This window comes from Macaca mulatta, chromosome 16 (genome assembly GCF_049350105.2).
Source record: "Macaca mulatta isolate MMU2019108-1 chromosome 16, T2T-MMU8v2.0, whole genome shotgun sequence".
In the NCBI taxonomy this organism is placed as follows: Eukaryota; Metazoa; Chordata; class Mammalia; order Primates; family Cercopithecidae; genus Macaca; species Macaca mulatta.
The window spans coordinates 83,500,628-83,520,595 of NC_133421.1; the positions used below are offsets into that span (position 1 = coordinate 83,500,628).

The window sequence follows — 19,968 nt, forward strand, 5'->3', positions numbered from 1 at the left end:
TGTAGCAGGAAAGAGCAGTGGAAGCTCCACTGGGCGTCATTTAGTAATTGGCACAGGCATGAACCCATCAGAACTGGCTCTGGACATAAATGCCAGGTGAAAACTGCCTTGCCTGTGTCCCAACTCCAGTGACAATACTAGAGCACAAAGGAGATGGCTATTTTGGGCCATCTAGGATCCAACTCCCCTCCGTATGTTTGGAAAAAGTCCCCAATATAGAATCTAAGCATGCCAGTGACGCACTCTGCCAGCCTCCATTGCTTGTGACCAGGCTTGACAACCGGATGTGCCCTTCCTGGACCTTTTATCTGGAGCTGGCCACACAGATGCAGGATACACAGATGCAGGATGAGTGGAGAACCTGTGGTCATGGTTACTAACAGCCCCCCATCCAGTTCCCAGGGGACAGTGTCCTTGTAGTGGCTGCAGTGGCATCCTGTATCCAGGACCCACAAACTGGGGCCCCTGGTGCTCCATGGAGGTGGTGGAGGGTCCTCACCAGACCATCCCCAGGCTGTGACTTTGGCTGTGGTCCTGTGTACATTGTCACAAAGCCAAGCTGATATGGTTAGGCTTTGTGTCTGCACTCAAATCTCATCCTGAATTATGATTCCCGTAATCCCCACGTGTGAAGGGAGAGACCAGGTGTAGGTGATTGGATCATGGGGCTAGTTTCCACCATGCTGTTCCCGTGATAGTGAGTTCTCATGAGATGTGATGGTTTTGTAAGTGTTTGGTAGTTCCTCCTGTGTTCATTCTCCTTCCTGCCGCCTTCTGAAAAAGGTGCCATGCTTCCCCTTCAACTTCCGCCATGACTGTAAGTTTTCTGAGTCTTTCCCAGACATGCTGAACTGTGAGTCAATTAAATATTTTTCCCTTGTAAATTACCCAGTCTCAGGCATATCTTTTTTTTTTTTTTTTTTTTGAGACAAAGTCTCACTCTGTTGCCCATGCTGGCATGCAGTGGCATGATCTTGGCTCACTGCAACCTCTGCCTCCCAGGTTCAAGTAATTCTCCTGCCTCAGCCTGCCGAGTAGTTGGGACTACAGGCATGCATGACCGGGCCTGGCTAAGTTTTGCATTTTTAGTAGAGATAGGGATTTCACTATGTTGACCAGGCTGGTCTCGAACTCCTGACCTCAAGTGATCCAGCCCACCTCGGTCTCCCAAAGCGCTGGGATTACAGGCGTGAGCCACCTCACCCAGACTCAGGTATGTCTTTATAGCAGTGTGAAAACAGACTAAGACACATGCCCTCCCAGAAATTCTGCAACCTCCTGATAGCCTTTCACCAAATTTCTCTGCTGCTTCAATTAGCCAGAATCAGTTTCTGTTGCTTGGATCTAGAACCCTAATTGTGGCAGCCAACTCTGGGCTAGGAACTCCACAGTCTACCCACATCATCTCCTTTAGCCCCACCCAGGCCTTGAGGAAGGTGGCTTTATCTCAGCAAAACTGAGGCTCAGAGAGGTTGAGCAATTTTTCCCAGATCACAGAGCTTTTGGTGGAGCTAGGGTGCAAACCCAAGTCTTACCGACTTCAAAGACACGGAATCCTCAGCCACTATGATCCCCAACTCCTTTTCTGCCTGGATTCTTTCCCCCACTGCTTTAATTATACCAATCAGCAAGGGAAAAGCAGAAACAAGCCCACCACGCAGGGACCAGCCTGGGAGCCAAATTGCTTCTGAGCTGAATGTTTCTCTCCCAGTCTTCAATGAGGTGGCGGCAGCTCTTTAACTCCAGCTGCGGCGAGAACACAGCGCTCATATATATTCACAAGCGGGCAATGAAAAGCTGCAGAATGCCCGGCCATTAATCCTAACTCAGGCCTTCCACGCGGCGTGTGATGATCTGCCTGATGCGGCGCCAGATTCGTGCTCGGGAGCTGGGCGTGCACCCCAAATCCACGGCCAGGGGCACACGGTCCGGGCTCTCCCGCCACACTTTACTGTCCACCCTCATGCCCTAATGGCCACATCAATATTTCGTGGCCGCCTCAGTGCTTGTGACAGATAAACTAATGAGTTGGCCCTGAGCCACAGGAAGCACACCCCAAGAGAAGACGGAACTTAAGGAATTTAAGCCCCACTGCACCTCTTGTGCCCAAGGTGGGAGACTTGAAAGCTGGTTTCCTGGCGAGGGTGAGTGGAGATGGTCATTTTTCTGGCATTGATTCATGGGTATTTCATTTCCCAGGAGCAGCCTGGAGCAAAGGAGAACGTGCAAGATCAATCTGGGAGGCCTCCCCCAACACGGCCTGAAGAGGACCCGAGTCAGCCAGTCTGTGGATGGGCAGAAGTGGACACAGGGGGCCCTGCTCGGGAGCCCATGTGGGCACAGAAGGGGCAGCCAGACTCCAGGTTTGTTAGATGTCCAGATACCTGGAGCCTCTGGGAGGCACAGGAGCTGGGAAGCTGGAGGTTCGTATCTGGCTACACATGGCTGGGACTAAAGGATTGAGGTTGGTGCTAAAGGGCTGAATTCCACAGGCTGGAATTCATTCCCACTTCCATCCTGAAAGTCAGTGCAAAGGTCGCAGGCACAGGCACATTGCTTCCAAATGCACTTGGTGTTCTAGGCATGGGCTTCCAGACCTGGACCTGGCCCCCTGGCAAGGCCTCCCTTCCATCCCTCTCCTCTCCACCCACCTCTGTCTCCTCCCTGCTCAGTGCTCGTCACCCCCCACGTCACCCAGCCCCCTTACTTCTGACCTCTCAGCCTCCTCACTGCCATTGCCTGCAGCTCATTATTGTCCTTCCATCAGGTGCCTCCTCTCTGGACATGGGAGGCCACCCAGGTCTGCTCTTGGGACTCACCTGCCACCCAGCACCCCCTGAGCATGTCCTGCAGCCTGGCCTCCTCCCCTGCCTCCTGGCAGCCAATCAGTGCAGAGCGACCTTTGGAACCTGGCCTGAGCATGCATTTGGTCTCTATTACCTTGCAGTGGTGAGCCCTGGGCAGGTCATTTAACTGCAGGTGTGCATTACACCGCGGGTGTGCAGTGTAGCGCAGTGAGTGGGACCCTCCTTGCAGAGTTGTGATGAGGTTGAATGAAACTGCATTCAGGGGCGAGATTATTTCCCTCCCCACCCCATGTATAACCACAACTGATTCCTAAAGAGTGGACTCATTCCCTGGAGACCTCTGTGTTGTGAGTACTTTGATGAGTCTGGAGACACAGAGATGTGCCTGGGGTTAGCGTGAGTGCCTGGGAAAGCTGAATGAACTTCTTTGCACAATGGAAGGAAAATGAACAACAGAGGAAAATTCACAGCTGTGAGGTCGGAGGCGGGAGAGGGACAGGAAGAGATGGGAGGATGAATAAGAAACGGGGGCCGGGCGAATAACAAAATGGGACTGGGCGCGGTGGCTCATGCCTGTAATCCCAGCACTTTGGGAGGCCGAGGCAGGCGGATCACGAGGTCAGGAGATCGAGACCATCCTGGCTAACACGGTGAAACCCCATCTCTACTAAAAATACAAAAAGTTAGCCGAGCATGATGGCAGGCGCCTGTAGTCCCAGCTGCTTGGGAGGCTGAGGCAGGAGAATGGCGTGAACTCGGGAGGTGGAGCTTTCAGTGAGCAGAGATTGCACCACTGCACTCCAGCCTGGGCGACAGAGTAAGACTCCATCTCAAAAAAAAAAAAAAAAAAAAAAAAAAGCGGGGGGGCAACAAGATGAGGAAGGTGGCGGAGACCATCCTGGGGATAAGTGACCAGCGGAAGTCGACACCGTGGTGCCACCAAAGAATTCGATGTCTAGGAAGTTCACAGACCTGTGTGCAGAGTTTCTCCATCTCCCTCCAAACCCCAAAGCTGGAGGAGGGGCAGGAGGGAGTCTTCCCTTTTTTGTGTTGAAAATCAAGAAAGGACTTGATTGTCTCAAGGCCCAAGACAGAGATAGCCCGCATGGGATAGGGGGTGGGTGTTCAGTTCAGAAATGAAATCAAATCCACAGAAGCAGGGTTCTGGAGCTGGAGGGGGCACGAGGACATAGCTGTGACCTCCCTGGGGTATGAAAGGGGCACAGGCCCCTTTCTCTAGATTTCAAGGGACAGGGAGGCTCCATCTGACATCTGGTTATGTCTAATCCATCTGGCCTCTGGTGAGCTTCCAGATGTCGATTCATTCCCACTTCCATCCTTTAAGTCAGTGCAAAGGTCGCAGGCACAGGCTGGAATGCCCTTCTAGAGAGATCCACTCTACCCTTGAAGCAGGCCAGGAAGGGAAAGGGTGGAGGACTGACCCTCAAGGCCACATCCTCAGAGAACCAGCTGCCTGAGGTTCACGACTCCTCAGTCCCCTTCCAGCCTCCCAGGCCAGAGCCACATGTGAGCAGGCAGCACAGGCCTTAGAGGAAAACCTGTTGCGGCTCCCACTAACAGAGGATGACAATGCCAACCGCACAGCCACTTCCAAAATAGGAACTGATAAATCATTAAACTTGTTGGATTACTCAAGGAAGGCTGGGCTCTGGTCAGCAGGGAGGCAGGCTGCCCTGGGCACCTGGTTTAACTTCCGGTAGGAGGAGGACCAGTGGAAAGGGCTCAGAGACCCGCACCCCACTCCACCCTCTCCAGGAGCTGCACACTACATGGCTCATGAGGCCTCCTCCTCCCTTTCTTTCCTCTGAGGCTTTTCTGCAAACTCGTGGACTCTGGAGCCAGATGCTCAGATCCAAATCCCACTGTGTACTCTCTGGGTTACCTTGAGTAGGTTGTTTAACCTCTTTATGCCTCAGTTTTCTCAATGGTAAAATGGGAATAGTAACACCATGGACTGCAAAGTGTCTGGAATAATGCCCAGGCATAGACAGCCCTGAAAGCATTAGGGGTCATGATTTGTCCCTACCGACCTCTTGAGGCTACCCCTGCCACAAACAAGGCCAGGTTGCTGCTCTTAGGATTGGGAGAGAATACTTCATTAATCTTTGCGCCACCTCTGACTTGCTGTGTGACATGGGCAGGGCTCTCAGCTTCTTCTTCCTATATCTTAGCAACACCATGACCACAGGGAGGAGGTGGGCATAAAGGACTTCAAGTTCTTTAGGGGGAAAAAAAAGGAGAATTGGTCAGCTTTCTGTGATTCACCTCCAGAAAGAAGTCATTGCAGTGGAAAATTCAGGAGGGAGAGGGAGAGGAATCCAGTGCCTCATCCCAGCCCCTGAGCAGGCCAAGGACACTTCATTCCACCTGGCACATGAGTGTATTTTTGTCCGCCTTTCGCAGTCTTTGAAGAACTTCCTCCTGAATCTATCAGTGTTCTGGTTGCAAGCAATGGAAACCGATGCTGAAAGAATGCTTTGGAAGGATATGGGGGCACACAATGTTGATGGGAGGAAACAAAGAAGGCTTGGAAAGTAGGGAGTAAGAGGGTCTGGAAGCTGGGCAGTAGAATCGGCTTCCATGATCTCCACACATAGCTGCTACCTCAAGAGGCTACTACAAGCAAATTCTAACTGTTCCAATGTCTTTTCACTACTCAGCCAAAGTCAAAGCCAGAATGTATGATTGGCTAAGCCTGCTCACCTGACTGGACTGTGACTGTCAGGATTGACCACAATGGGTTACCTGACTGGGTATTGACTGTTGGGATTAGCCAAACCAGTCACCTGACTGGACTCTACCTGTCAGGATTGACTGTAATGGGTCACCTGACTGGGAATTGGTTGTTGGGACTGGCCAAACCAGTTACCTGACTGGACTGTCAGGACTGGCCACAATGGGTCACCTGACATTATTGGCTGTTGGGATTAGCCAAACCAGTTACCTGACTGGACTCTGTCAGGATTGACCATAATGGGTCACCTGACATTATTGGCTGTTGGGATTGACCAAACCAGTTACCTGACTGAACTCTGTCAGGATTGACCATAATGGGTCACCTGACTGGACCCTGGCTGTTGGGATTGGCCAATCCTGTCACCTCACTCAACTGTGGCTGTCAGGATTGGTCACATTGGTCACCTGACTGGGTCCTGACTATTGGGATTGGTCAAGACAGGTCACCTGACTGACTCAGGCTCTCAGAGTAAGGAGAGGAAGGTCTCTCCCTTGGGCTGAGCAGCAGGTCCTGGAGAAATGTGCCTTGCCATGTTGCCTACAATGGGGGCAACCCCAGATGTACAAAAGTCTGCTGCTGTCCTTGAAGTTTTTTCCCTTGCCTCCTCCCCAGTTTTCCTGTTGGTCCCACCAGGGCAGTGCCATATTGGCAACTTCCCATGTCCTCAACTTACAGTAGACAAGTTGGAAACCTCCCATGGGGGAGGAAGGATGGGAGGATGGGCTCTATTCAAAGCAATATTCTGAAGGAGAAGAGAGCCATTTGGACGGGAATATAGAGCTGGTAAATTTGGCTTGTCTCCCTGCATCAGGGGCAAGATGGATTTTATTCATAAATATTCTCAGTGATCTTGAGCTCCAAGCAGGCTGCAAATAGCTTCTAACGAGTCCCCTTGACCTTCCTTCTACCCACCACCACCATCGCCCTGCCCAGACCTGCCCCTTTCTTCTCTCCTCTATCACTTCATTTATTAACGGATGAAGAGCAAAGCCCAAAGTCCCTGAACTTTTTGGGGACCTTGGCATCCCTACACCTCAATCAACTCTTTTACCCAAGTCTCCCGTCTTTCTACCTCTCATTCAAAGTCACACTGGGGGCCCTTTCCCTGTAGCCTGGACGACATCCATGTGTCCTCAGCATCACACCTTCCTGGCCCAGCCTTGGGCCCCTAACTTGTTTCCCACAGTCTAAAGCTGAGTCTCCCCACTGCCGCCCAGACCTATCACAGTCTTTCTGTCCTCATTGACTGATGAGAATAATTGGTACCCGTCCTCCAAGGACCCTCTCTGTGTGGATCTGTAGACAACGGATTTCAAATTGATTTAAAGCCTGTGTCATGCTGGCTTAAAGAAAAATCCCTACAGAAATTAGCCAGTTTAACATCTGGGAGATGCTTAGCAAAACCTGCACTGGGTAATTACAAAGGAGGCGCCATTTCCCCTCAAGGATGGAGGGAACGCACAGCAGGTTAAAGCAGTGTCCCTACTCTAAATTGCCCAAGGACGCCAGGGCATCACTGCCACTGCTCTCTGAGTCCATCTCTTCTGAGACGGGATGAAACTGGCTTAACTGATGATTTGTTCATTTGTTCACTCACGCCTTCATCCATCAAGCCAGATGAGTGCCAGGCTTGCATTTCAGTCCAGGCCCTCATCATCTGTTGCCTGAATCACTTTACCAGTTGCCTAAATGATCTTCCTGTGTCCAGTCTCTTCCTCATTCAGCCTACCCCCCGTGGGGCCACCAGGGCAATCTTCCCCCAGCATGAAGCTAAACAAGTCATTCTCCCAAAGAAACCCTGTAATGTGCTTCCCATTACCTATAAGCTACAGGTCGTCACTCTGAAGCAAGGCAGGAAAAGCTGGTCTCTTCCTGGCTGCTGCTGAGGTCTCTGGCCCATCTCCCTAACTCCCCAGCACTTCGATGCCATGACTTTGCCACACTGATGTTTCATAGGCCAGCGCATGCTGTTCCCACTCCCTGGAACCGCTGGCAAGTTGACTTTCCTCCCAGCACCCTGCCAGGCATCCCCACTTTCACAGGGCCTCCTTCAGGAGGGATCATCCCCATCTCCTCAGTATGATTTCTGTACCTTCCGATACCTTTGGTTCTCACATACGTGGTCACTGTTAACTTACGTGGTAATATGGCTTGGCTGTGTCCCCACCCAAATCTCATCTTGAATTATAACTCCCATAATTCTCATGTGTTGTGGGAGGGACCCAGTGGAGATCACTGAATCATGGGGGCAGTTTCCCCTGCACTGTTCTCATGGTAGTGAATAAGTCTCGTGAGATCTGATTGTTTTATAAGGGTTTTCCCCTTTCGCTTGGCTCTCATTCTCTCTTGCCTGCCACCATGTAAGACATGCCTTTCACCTTCCGCCATGATTGTGAGGCCTCCCCAGCCACATGGAACTGTTAGTCCATTAAACCTCTCTTTCTTTATAAATTACCCATCCTCATGTATGTCTTTATCAACAGCATGAAAACTAACACATGGAAAACCCTTGACATATCTGAGGGCAAATAGAGGCAAGACCCAGTCACAGCACAGTGCCTAGATCAAGGCCGATAACCATGGTGAACCCCAAGCAGCACACTGGAGACTGAGGAACTGAATAGACACACCCCTGCCCTCAAGAGGCTTACCTTCTAATGGGACACTGGCCCTTCTGCTGTGTTGCCTTCCAATTAACCAAGTGGCCATGGTGAGTGACATTTTTGTCAGCTGTTGACCAACATTTATCTATTCAGTACTGGCTACGTACAGTGGCTCATGCCTGTGATCCCAACACTTTGAGAAGCCAAGACAGGACGATCATTTGAGGCCAGGAATTTGAGACCAACTTGGGCAATATAGTGAGATCAGGCATGGTGGTGCCTGCCTGTAATCCTAGCTGCTTGGGAGGCTGAGAGAGGAGGATCACTTGAGCCCAGGAATTTGATGCTGCAAGTGAGCTGTGATTGCACCACTGCACTCTGGCCTGGGCGACACGGCAAGACCCTGTCTCTAAAAAAAAATAAAATTAAACATTTATTTACTCAGTACTTATTTTTATGTGGGGACTTTGTTAGGCATTTTAGATCCATCACTTTATTTAATCCAGTGGTTCTCAGTGTCACCTGGGAATTTGTTAGAAATGCACAGTCTTGCTTTTTTGTTTTTGCTTTTTGAGACGGAATTTCGCTCTTGTTGCCCAGGCTAGAGTGCAGTGGCACGATCTCAGTTCACCACAACCTCTGCCTCCCGCGTTCAAGTGATTCTCCTGCCTTAGTCTCCTGAGTAGCTGGGATTATAGGCATGTACCACCATGCCTGGCTAATTTTGTATTTTTAGTAGAGACAGGGTTTCTCCATGATGGTCAGGCTGTTCTCACCTCAGATGATCACCTCAGGTGATCCGCCCGTCTTGGCCTCTCAAAGTGCTGAGATTACAGGTGTGAGCCACTGCATCCAGCCAAGAAATGCACAGTCTTAAGGCTCTCCCCAGAGCCACTAATTTAGAGACCGGGGGTGGGCCCAGCCAGCTGCATTCAACAAGGTGATACTGATGCTCATTCAAGCACAAAGCCACCCTAGGGGAATTATCCCAATGTACAGGGGAGGACACTGAGGCTTAGCCAGGTTAAGTAACTCACCCAGGATCCCACACTGAGGCCACATCTTGATTGGAGAGTGTGGTAGGCTGAAAAATAGCTCCCTCTGCAAAAGATAGCCACATTGAATCCCTGGGACTTTTGAAAGGACTTCATTTGGAAAAAGGTTCTTTGTAGACATAATGAAGGATCTTGAGGTGGGATTATCCCGGATTATCTGAGTGGACCCTGAATGCCAGCATGAGTGTCCTTATAAGAAGGCAGAAGGCGTTCAACACCCAGAGAAGAGAAGGAAGCACTGTGACTGCAGGGGTAGACATGGGAGTGGTGCTGCCACAAGCCAAGGGTTACTGGTAGGCCCCAGAAGCTGGAAGGGGCAGAGGAGGATTCTTCCCTAGAGCCTCTGGAGGGCGTGTGCTCCTGCCAACACTTGGATTTCAGACTTCTGGTCCCCAGAACTGTGAGAGAATGAATTTCTGTGGTTTGGAGCCTCCCAGTTTCTGGTAATTTGTTACAGCAGACCCCGGAAACTAATATAGAAAGTCATAAAAGGCTGGTGCTGCTGTTGGAAATGTGATCAGATTCCCATGCCAAGAGGACAAGATGCTTGGCGATAGTCCTGTGGGACCAGCCTTTCTCTCTGGCATCTTTTCAGCCTCGAGGGAGAGAGTCTGCCTGTTTCTGCGAGAGAGGCAGTCCCCTGAGGACAGGGAGTGGGTCCTGCTTGTCACTTTATCCCCAGGCTTGTTAAGTGGTTCATCGAATGAAGATTTTCACTGCGAGGTTTAAACCGCAAGAGGTGGCTGGGATATCGGAGCTAGCTCCTTCGCAGCACTAAGGTTCTCAGGCAGGAAGTTAATCTCCATAGAAGTTTTCTGAGGCCGGAGAAGATGGTGAGTCATTCCCTTTGAGAGATTTCTTATACATGTTCATCTCTGAAGTAGCCAAATGAACAGAAGCATAGACGCACTTCTTACACTGTAATGTGCGTGTGAAGCACCAGGGGATCTTGTTAAAAGGCAGATTCTGATTCTTCTGATTCATTCAGCGGAACTGGGCAGGGCCTGAGAGCCTGCATTTCTAACAGGTCCTCCCCAGGGATGACTGGGCTGCTGGCCCATGGCCCAGCCTCAGAGTCACAAGGGCGCTGACTCTGGAGACAACTCTAAAATCACCTGCTGCAACACCCTCATGCTAAAGAGAAGGAAACTGAGGCCAAGAGGAGGACGTGGCTCACCCAAGGTCACAGAGCTAGAAATCACTATTTGATGCTAATCTAAGTGGCCGCCCTGGCTTGCAGAGGCCAGAAGGAGAATGGAGGACGTTCCCTTTGGGGCATGAGGTTCCCCTGACGACCCTCCTCTGACAACCCTACCCTGGCCGGCTCTGTTGCTCACCCTCCTCTAAATTTTAAAACAAACGTCAGCTGCCAGGCTGATCGATAAGCCTGCTCATCTGTGAGGCTTGAGGCTCTCTCCACAGATGTAATCAGGGCTCCGGAGACGTCCTGGCAGCAGGCATGTGGGGAGGGAGTGCAGCGATACATTTAATCAAGGAACAGATGGGGAGCTGATAGAGTGTGTAGAAAAATCAGGTTTCTGTGATAACATTCTCTTCCCCCACTCAGCCTCCGCATCCCTTGACTTCTCCAACAAGAACTCTCGGTGCCAACTCCAGCCCTGCCCTTTCCAAAGATGTTTTTCGCAGGAACGTTTTTTCCCAGGAACCTCCAGGCCCCTGAAGATGCAGGGGTGGGAGTGGGGTGGGAGCTGCTGCCTGCGGAGCCCTCCTTCCACCAAAGCTTCCTCCATTTGCTCCTTTCTCTGACCAAAGTGGGAGGAGGCCAGGAAGCCGGGGAGCTGATGGTTGAGCACTAAATAGTCCACCCAGAAGGCTTCTGAGATGCTGGCAGCCGCAGACTCCTGGAAGCTTGCAGGGAGGAAATGGAGATCATCTGCCTGTTGAACCCCTTGCTCACTGCCAAGTTCATAGATCTTCAGCCCTCATCACCTCCACAGATGTCTGAGTCCGAGGAGTGGAAGCATCGGGATTCTATAGCAGTGGTTCTCCCTGGGGGTGACTTGACACCTAGGGGACATTTGGCAATATCTGGAGATCTTTCCTGATGGTCACGACTGGGGTTGGGGGATGCTGCTGGCATTGAGTGAGCAGAGCCTGGGATGTTGCTAAACAAGCTATAGTGCCTGGGACAGCCCCCACAACATGATTTATCCCTCCTCAAATGTCAGCAGAGCCCAGCTTGAGAAACCCCGCTCTATGGAAAGAAAGTCAGATCTTTGCAGGGGCTTTACTGAGACCAGGCTGACCTGCCCCTGGGTGGAGTCACCTGGCTTTTTCCCCATCTATATTCGATCCTCAGACTAGCACATTCACGACCTACCCAGGTCCTCCATACACACACCCCCCAAATGATGTGGCCTCAGAGGGGTCCTGATAGAGTTGAGGGTTGGCTGGGGCAGGATATTTCCTCTGGGGATCTCACATGCTCACAGCAATAGTGCTGTTCACCTTTCAGGTCCTTGTGAAGACAGACTACACCAGGTGTGGAATTTAGTGGGTAGGTAGTAAACAAATAAATGCATGAAGTACTCCTCCCCTCTCACCCCTGCAGGCCCTATCTCTTATTTAATCCCAGGAAATTCACTTTATAAGCAGGGGTGTGGGGAGGGTTGCTGGGGAGTCCCAGGTACCTGGCCTAGCCCTCCTTCCTCCCTCAGGGCCCCCTCGCTGCCTACTGGCTTCATTCCGTACCAGGCTTATGTGGCAGGTCTGAGGGGTGTGAGGCTGTTTGTGCCATCTCCCGCCCTGATGCCAGGCTCTGTCCCTCCTGGACGGAGGCCTCATAGTGGAGCTACCTGAGAGCAGGCTCCCTGCCTTTGGGGTCACCACTCAGAGCTTGGGGTGACATTTGGAAGCAGCAGCCTGGAGAACACGCTTTTCCCCTCTTGCCCTGATCTCCTGAGTTAAGCTTTGGCCTGGACGTGATGTATTATTAGCAATAATGCAAGCCCCCTTATTTATTACCTTTTAGCAGAGCCCAATGTGCTGAACTCACATCACCAAATCTTCTCGGCCATCCCATGACGATGTCCTATTCCCATTTGACTAATGGAAAAACCAAGTTTTGGAGAGGTTAAGTAACTTCCGCAAGGTCACAGAGCTGGTAAATAAGCAGGACACCCAGGACTCCAACCCTTGACTGGCTCCTAAGGCCATCCTTTTAGTAGCAGGGGCCCCACTGTCACCCTGGTCGCCCCCCGAGTGGTCCATGCACCCCAGTATCGGAAGCTTACCTGGAAGCTTGTTAGAGTCACAGTCACAGAGTCCCAGCTCCACCCTGGAATATGAAATTGGCATCTGTACTTTCATATTAAAGACCCTGGGGATTCAGGGTGCATTAAAGTGACAGTGCTTCAGGACGAGGGCTGCGTTCCTGGAGGGTGGGAGGTGTTGGGGTGAATGGAGGGGGATGAGCAACTAGAGGCTGTAAGGAACCCAGGGCACTGGGGGCAGGTGCAGAGTTCATCTGGGCCGGTTTGGTCCAGCTTACCAGATGTTTTACTTGCTGACCTCCAGGGCAGGATGACACCTGTGTCTAGCCACATCCCAGCCTTCTCTCTGGCTATTCGAGAATGTTGACTCCCCACTGGAGAAGTTCCCCTGCTTCCAACTCCCTGGACCCCCTCCCCTCCCGCTCGTGGAGGCAGCTGGCTGGGTCTGATCTCTACACCCAGACGAGCCCACTCTCCCCTCTGCGAGAACAGACTTCCCCTGGTCCCCACTTCCTGAGCATTTTCCCAACTGCCTCCTCCATTTTTCTTCTGCATCGGCCTCTCTCATTGGAAACACTTTCATCTCCCCTTTGAGCTGGGACTTGGGGCTTCCCCTGAGCCTCTGAGGTATTGTCTCTGTTAATAATTAGAATATAAAAGCACAGCCATTTATCAAAGATACCCAGAAAGCAGTACCTGGACTGAAGTGTAGACAGGTGTGTGTCTGCAAACCCAGATGCAGCCTCGCCCGGCGTGCACCGTTTCTACCCCGCGTGGTCAGAAGGCTGGGAATGTGTTTACAGATGGTCCCTATAATCCCACAGGTGGGTGAGGGGATTCCCATTTTATGTCTGAGGCTTGGAGACGCAAAGGACTCCCTTAAGTTCTATGAGTGTGTGTATAAGTACAGTCAAAAAGAGGCAATGGGCCGGGCATGATGGCTCACACCTATAATCCCAGCACTTCAGGAGGCCGAGGAGGGCAGATCACAAGGTCAGGAGATCGAGACCATCCTGGCTAACATGGTGAAACCCCATCTGTACTAAAAAAATACAGCAAAAATCAGCCGGGCATAGTGGCAGGAGCCTGTAGTCCCAGCTACCCTGGAGGCTGAGGCAGGAGAATGGCATGAACACGGGAGGTGGAGCTTGCAGTGAGCCGAGATGGCGCCACTGCACTCCAGCCTGGGCGACAGAGTGAGATTCCATCTCAAAAAAAAAGAGGCAACGACTCCAATTAAACAAGTTACTCTCTTACTAATTCTGATCCTCTTCCTCCTTCACCCCACAACACACGCAATGTGCCCAAGACCAGCTGAGAACTCAGACATTCCTCCGGGTGTGTCAGGATCAATGAACACAGAAAGTCCGGGAACACATTTTAATGAAACACGGTGGCTGACAGGGTTCCTATGTAAGCTTTAGGTTTATTGGCACATTTTTAGACGGTAAATAGGTTCAACTCTGAGACAATGAAATGCATCATTTGCCAGGAGGTGACTCCATGTGATGGAAACTGCTAGAACTTGACTGGATCCGGTTGGTGACTCAAGGCTGGGATCTTCAAATATTTTTTAAAGTTGTCCTGTTTAAAACGCAATTGATTTATTCTGAATTGTTTGAAGGTTGTGTTAGGACCAGAAGGCAGAAGCAACAGGGAGAAATTTGGCTTTGTAACCCTTACTAACAGTAATGGCGCACAATTACTGGCCTCGGTGAGCAATGTCTCAGACACGTAGGACCCTCTTCCTCCTACCCCTAAGATTCCACCTTGGTCTACAGGTGAGAGTCTTCCAGGACCTCCTGTGTGACCCAGAGTGTGTGGGGAGAGTCCTCACTCCCTCCTAAAGGAGGAGAATCAGGGCCTAGTTGGGAGAGACCCGACCTCAACTGGGCCATGTCCCAGCCTGATAAACACATTCATGGCCGGGTCAGGCTAGCCTGGAGGCCACTGTCCACCACTCTCTACTCCTGGTGCCAGCTCTCCATTCCACGCATGACGGGGTCCGCAAGGCAGGCAGTAACCCTCTGGGGAACCGATGGGTGAAGTGGTGAGTCCAGAGCCTGCCTGGCGGGCCCAGGTCTCCTCCGGGCTGACTCTAATGTCTGGGTTTGAGAGAGAAGTAGGTAGAAGAATCTGACTTTGGCTCTATGAACATTTTCCACTCCAGCATTTTCAGGGGACCCTGCCCAGTAGAGCAGGGGTCTGCAAATGTTTTCATAAAGGTCTAGATAGTAAATACTTTGGGCTTTGTGCCCCAAACTGTCTCTGTTGCAACCACTCAATGCCATTGTCATGCAAAAGCAGCCACAAACAATATGTAAATGAACGTGAGTGGCCATGTTCTAATAAAGCCTTATTTATAAAAACAGGCCACAGTAGGGTTGGATTTGACCTGTGGGCCAGAGTTTGCCAATCTGCTTGAGAGTTACTGGGCTTCCAAGACTCTGACATGCATTTGGCTCCGTGAGTTCAGAGGGCAAGGTGGGTGAAAGATCAAAGCTCCCCGTCAGGCCTCTGAGCCCAAGCTAAGCCATCATATCCCCAGTGACCTGCATTTAAAAATCCAGATGGCCTGAAGCAACTGAAGATCCACAAAAAAAGTGAAAATAGCCTTAACTGATGACATTCCACCATTGTGATTTATTTCTGCCCCAACCTAACTGATCAATGTACTTTGTAATCTCCCCCAACCTTAGGAAGGTTCTTTATAATCTCCCTCACCCTTAAGAAGGTTCTTTGTAATTCTCCCCACCCTTGAGAATGTACTTTGTGAGATCTGCCCCCTGCCTCCAAAACATTGCTCTTAACTCGACCGCCTATCTCCAAACCTATAAGAACTAATGATAATCCACCACCCTTTGCTGACTCTCTTTTCGGACTCAGTCCGCCTGCACCCAGGTGAAATAAACAGCCTTGTTGCTCACACAAAGCCTGTTTGGGGGTCTCTTCACACGGACACATGAGACACTCCCCATTGTCAATTGGAACCTTGAGGATCACCCATTAACCTGGTAGATCTTCCAAAAGCACCCGGGGGTCCATCCTGTCATCATCCCCATTTTACAGACGAGAAAGTGGAGACTCAGGCTCAGGACCTTGCCCTGGATTCATACTGGTGGTGACATTTGCGTTAGCCACATTACCAGAAGGGGCCCTGATCCAGACCCCCAAGAGAGGGTTCTTGGATCCCGCACAAGAAAATAATTTGGGGCGAGTCCATAAAGTGAAAGCAAGTAGATTCAGAAAGTAAAGGAATAAAAAATGGCTACTCCATAGGCAGAGCAGCCCTGAGCGCCACTGGCTGCCCATTTTTATGGTTATTTCTTGATTATATGCTAAACAAGGGGCGGATTATTCATCAGTTTTCCAGGAAAGGGGTGGGCAATCCCCTGACCTGAGGATTCCTCCCCTTTCTAGACCATATATGGTAACTTCCTGATGTTGCCACAGCATCTGTAAACTGTCTTGGTGCTGGTGGGAGTGTCTTTTAGCATGCTAATGCATTATAATTAGCATATAATGAGCAGTGAGGACGACCAGAGGTCACTTTCATTGCCTTCTTGGTTTTGGTGGGTTTCAGCTGGCTTCTTTACTGCAATCTGTTTTATACGCAAGGTCCTTATGACCTGTATCTTGTGCTGACCTCCTGTCTCATCCTGTGACTTAGAATGCCTTAACCATAACTGGGGGAATGCAGCCCAGTAAGACTTAGATACCCAACCCCTATTCAAGATGGAGTTGCTCTTGTTCAAACACCTCTGACAGCCACATATAGGGGACTCCAGACCCCCCATTCATGCTGCCAGTGGGATTTGTAATGAGAAAGTAAGTCTCAACAACATGAGTCATTCAGAGGGGCTGCAGCCAGAGAGGGTGTCCCCTTGCTGGCAGCATTTGGGTGAGGGCTGCCTGGCTGGGCATGGGGACCTGATTCCCTCCAAGGCTCCCTCTAGCTCTCCGCTTTCACCAGGACTTGATGGTCTGCTGCTTTGTGAATAGGCTTTCTTCTATTTGTGCTCTCTTCTGAGCATCATTCTATACTCCTTGAGGTTAGGGACACCTTGGTAGTGACCACACCCTGCCCCACACAGCCTAGACCTGGCTGACCAGTGATGGAAGGTGAGTACAGGAGTGCCGTCACCCAGAGTTCACCAAACCTTGGGAGTGAACGACCCAAGAGCCCCAAGGTGACCTTGGTCTCTGCCCATCATGCCTGGTAGAGAGCACCTACTTCCAGGAATGGAAGCAGTGAGGGAAGCTTTGTGTTTTTCAAAAGAATAAAGTGCAAATTGGTTGTCTGACTCCAATGCCAAACACCGTGCCCAGCAGGAGATCCCTGCGCAACCTGCCAGTGCTGACAAGGACGAAGCAGTAACAAATGCCATCTCCACGACAATCACATCACAGCGTTCGCAGGCAAGAGTGGGGGCCTGGGCCACACACTGGCTACTGTGTTTCCCTGCAAGTTTCCAAGTCACTGATCACTAGGGATCCCTGCCACTTTACAGATGTGGAAACTGATGCTCTGTCCATGTCATTAGTGCAAGCATCTACCCAGCGCTTGGATCTCCTTTACGGGATTGCAAACCTAGAGTTAGTTCTAGAATCACTTGAGGGGCCGGGGTTCTGTTTTATTTTATTATATTTTATATTTTAATTTTTATAGACATGGGGTCTCACCTTGTTGCCCAGGCTGGTATTGAACTCCGGGTCTCAATCATTCCACCTTAGCCTCCCAAAGTTCTGGGCTTACAGGCGCGAGCCAGGGTTTTGTCTGGCTTATTCAAGGCTCTATCCAGAGGGCATTGCCCAGCGCTGACACACAGTAGGTGCTCAAAAAACATGCATCTCAGGAACAGGTGGTAACTGGGGGCTGAGAAGGGAGAGTTGGTTGAATCCCACAGCCCAGCACTCGGCCCCTCTTCCCTCCTGCACCCCCAGCCAGGTACAGAGTTACATCTGCTCCGCATCCAGACACCGGATATGCTCTGGGGAGATGGACGGGTGCTTTGTGAGTTAGCGATCTGCCTCCTACAAGACAATAAAAAGGGCTAATGAATTTAAAGCCCATGTAAGGCAGCAGCGAGGTGAACATTACTTGTGTACAAGCCTGCACGGGTCTAGCATTTTCCGACGAAAACATGAGCCACCCAGTGGGAGCTTCTGCTGGGCCAGACTAACTCCAGGTAGCTCCCTGCCGGGCAGTGGCTAATGCCAAAACAGGGCACATGGCTAGAGCAGGTCTCCCTGTATGGGGTTATCTGCCAGAGCACAGAGCTGCAGAGCCGGCCAGCAGCAGGCCAAGGCCTGGGTGACAAGCTGCTCCCAGCGGCTCCTGCCTCCGGCCTCCAGGCCCCGTAGAGTCAGCTGCTGCACCTGGCACTTCATTTACAGATGGAAGCTGGCATCTCTCAGAGGTCTTCAGCCTCTGGAAACAGGCTCGGGGGACTGACTGACCCTCAGCATTTGATGTTGGCATCATCTTGGCTTCCACTAAAACCTCAAGTCTGCAGAGGGAAACGGACTTTGCATGAGTCTGGGGTCAAATCTTGACTTAGCCACGCCTTCCCTGCTGTCCCTGGGCAAGTTATTCAGCCTCCAAGTCACAGTGTACTCCTCTACAAAAGAGACAATATATGTCAAGCTCTAAGAAAACTGCCGGGCCAATAACAATCAAGCAAGGAAGCCAGTCTGCTGATATTCTCAGGGATGAATTCTCCAGTCTCAGCACCATCCGCCAGGGAAGAGGGACGGGTATTATAAAGCAAGAAGAAACCCGTTTCTGTTCAGCCTGGCAGAGGGGCCAGGTCCTTGTTCTTTCTTCCTGTCTCCTTTCTTTGCACCTCTGACCCCACTGATCCCTCCAGCCTGGCACCAGCTAAAGGCTCAAGGAGAAATATTCAATATGCTCCGAGAAATTTCTGCACCACTACTTGTCTTTCTTTTCAAGGGCATCGTTCCAGAGTGGATTGGATCCAGGACATCTACCCCTGCCTATGTAGAGAGTGGCCTGACCTGAGGTCACAGCCCTCTTGGGCAGCCCTGCATTTCATGACTGAACCAGGTCACGGCGGGGGAGGCTAAAGGCTTGGCTGTTTGGGCCCAGCTTCTACCTCTGTCTAATCCTGTACCCTCCCCCTTCCTACACAAGGTTGATTCCCCATAAATATCATGCACCTGACCTTTGGGTGTTTCTTTCTTTCTTTTTCTTTTTCTTTTTTTTTTTTTTTTTGAGACGGAGTCTCGCTCTGTCGCCCAGGCTGGAGTGCAGTGGCGCGATCTCAGCTCACTGCAAGCTCCGCCTCCCGGGTTCACGCCATTCTCCTGCCTCAGCCTCCTGAGTAGCTGGGACCACAGGCGCCGCCACCTCGCCCGGCTAATTTTTTGTGTTTTTAGTAGAGACGGGGTTTCGCCGTGTTAGCCAGGATGGTCTCGATCTCCTGACCTTGTGATCCGCCCGTCTCGGCCTCCCAAAGTGCTGGGATTACAGGCGTGAGCCACCACGCCCAGCCTCTTTCTTTCTTTTTCTGAGACGGAGTCTTGCTGTGTCACCCAGGCTGGAGTGCAGGGGCATGATCTCTGCTCACAGCAACCACCGTCTCTCAGGGTCAAGCAATTTTCCTGCCTCAGCCTCCCGGGTAGCTGGGATTACAGGTGCCCACCATCACACCCAGCTAATTTTTGTATTTTTAGTAGAGACAGGGTTTCACCATGTTAGCTAGGATGGTGTCGAACTCCTGACCTCAGGTGATCCGCCTGCCTTGGCCTCTCAAAGTGCTGGGATTACAGGTATCAGCCACCACGCCCAGCCTGTTGCTATCTGCAGAACCCAACGTAGGACAGCCACCTCCTCCTAGCACAGGTGCCCACTCTGCTGCCCTCCCAGCCCCGCCCTCTGCAGGAACGCCCCATGCAGGACCCCTTCATCTTCACTGTTTCTACCCCTGACACCCCTCAGCTCAGCTCAAATCTTACCTGAAGGCATCCCTCTCTTCTCCCTCTTCCCTTCCAAACATCTTAATTTCCTGCTGCTGGCTGTATGAGGAATTGTTTACCACCATAAACCACAATACAATTCCATAAATATGTTATTTATCCTTCCTATTATTATTCCCCATTATTTATTTCTGAAACTCTATTATTAAATCTGTAAAGTGTTCGGTGATACACTGGCAATGAAAGACACTATATAAAGGCGAGTTTATTATTATTTTTACTCCGTGATTAAAACAAGGAAGAAAAATGAACCATATTAAATCAAACTGGATTTCCTTTTGCCTGCAGGGGCCCCTGCTTTGAGGTGAAGGACGGGCCCCTGGGGCCTGGGCTGGGTGAATGCTCTCTCCTCCATGCTGGCTGCTCTCCCAGCTTCTTTCTCGGCTGCTGTTGGTGACACTAGGGAGAACTGCAGATCTGAAGGAGGCTCCGTCACCGGACGGAGTTTGTTCTGGGCAAAGTGAAAATGATTCCGTTTGCAATCTTACTTTTTGCCATCAGTCACTGCCAGTG

General features: G+C 51.0%; 1 protein-coding gene and 1 long non-coding RNA gene across 11 annotated transcripts in view; one reads left to right on the plus strand and one right to left on the minus strand.

The window, feature by feature from the left end:
- The window catches only part of LOC144335915 (uncharacterized), a 213,586-nt gene that overhangs the window by 71,553 nt on the left and 122,065 nt on the right, over positions 1 to 19,968 (minus strand). For 2 of the 10 annotated variants that reach the window (XR_013407181.1, XR_013407180.1), the window contains exons 3-4: positions 12,478 to 12,521; positions 12,209 to 12,289 (exon numbers count right to left, since the gene is read on the minus strand). The exons of 4 other annotated variants lie outside the window; for them this stretch is intronic. The gene's annotated coding sequence lies outside the window, so the exon portion shown is untranslated. Of the gene's footprint in view, positions 1 to 9,205; positions 11,252 to 12,208; positions 12,290 to 12,477; positions 12,522 to 19,968 lie in introns of all 10 variants that reach the window. 4 more of the 10 variants (XR_013407176.1, XR_013407177.1, XR_013407175.1 and 1 more) reach the window with 3 other exon arrangements.
- On the plus strand, positions 1,872 to 19,640 carry LOC144335919 (uncharacterized). Its single transcript, XR_013407189.1, has 3 exons — positions 1,872 to 2,111; positions 2,200 to 2,423; positions 17,405 to 19,640. It is a non-coding gene; the product is annotated as an uncharacterized LOC144335919 (long non-coding RNA).